The following is a 908-nucleotide window of genomic DNA, read 5'->3' as shown; positions in this document are numbered from 1 at the left end:
CACTGCTGTGAGTAGTGATGTGAGTCTACTTGCTTTTCTCTCCAAACATTAACCTTGTTCCCTCTGGTGGTGATACCAGTGAGTTGCACTAAGCGGGAGAATAAAAGTTGGAACATCAAATTCATGAGTAAATGAGAAACGGATTGGATACCTACCTTCATTTTCCCTAAACACTCCAGTCCATGCATTTTCAAGGTAGCTCTCAACTTAGGGAGTCTGGCACCTGACAGCTTCCCCAAGGTACATGAAGAGTTAAGAATATATGTGATGTGCTCGCTTCGGCAGCACATATACTAAAATTGGAACAATACAAAGAAGGTTAGTACGGCCCCTGCACAAGGATGACATGCAAATTCCTGAAGCATTCCGTATTTTAAAAAGAAGAATATATGTGATCACAGTGGCCAGCACATGTAGCTCGGTTTACACAGACCTGTGGATGCATCTTATAAAACTTTGGGATGTTACCAAACTCAGGTCCGGCTGTTCACTGCTCAAAAACCAATACTCAAGAGGCAGGTGTTGGTCAAAAGGGAAATTTGCTTTATTTTTGAGGCTGGCAACTGGGAGAGAATGTGGACTCATGTCCAAAGACCAATTCCCCGCTGCCGGCCAGTGGGCAAGAGCTTTTAAAGGAGAGTTTCAGGGGTGTATAGATGGAGAGAGGTGGCTACATGTAGAACAGCATAGTCTGCTCTGATGATCGTCTTGAAATTAGTCATGCGGTGGTTTGATCAACATCATGTTTGATTGTTTTAACTACCGTTAATCTTCAGTTCCAGGGTCGGTTTGTTCCCATTTCCTTGAGGCCAGTTCTTGGAATTGTGGCAGCATATGTCATGGCTACAGTTTGGTCATCATGTAGTTAATGTCTTCCACCTGGTGGGGGTTTCAGTATCTACAAAACA

The 908-nt window shown here is 43.6% G+C and overlaps 1 non-coding gene across 1 annotated transcript; it reads left to right on the top strand.

Moving 5' to 3' along the window:
• Positions 1 to 269: 269 nt before the first annotated feature.
• LOC132504505 (U6 spliceosomal RNA) lies at positions 270 to 376 on the top strand. Its single transcript, XR_009534919.1, has one exon. It is a non-coding gene; the product is annotated as a U6 spliceosomal RNA (small nuclear RNA).
• The last annotated feature ends 532 nt before the right edge of the window (positions 377 to 908 follow it).

Source organism: Lagenorhynchus albirostris, chromosome 1, assembly GCF_949774975.1.
Source record: "Lagenorhynchus albirostris chromosome 1, mLagAlb1.1, whole genome shotgun sequence".
In the NCBI taxonomy this organism is placed as follows: Eukaryota; Metazoa; Chordata; class Mammalia; order Artiodactyla; family Delphinidae; genus Lagenorhynchus; species Lagenorhynchus albirostris.
This window is presented reverse-complemented; position numbering and strand designations above follow the sequence as displayed.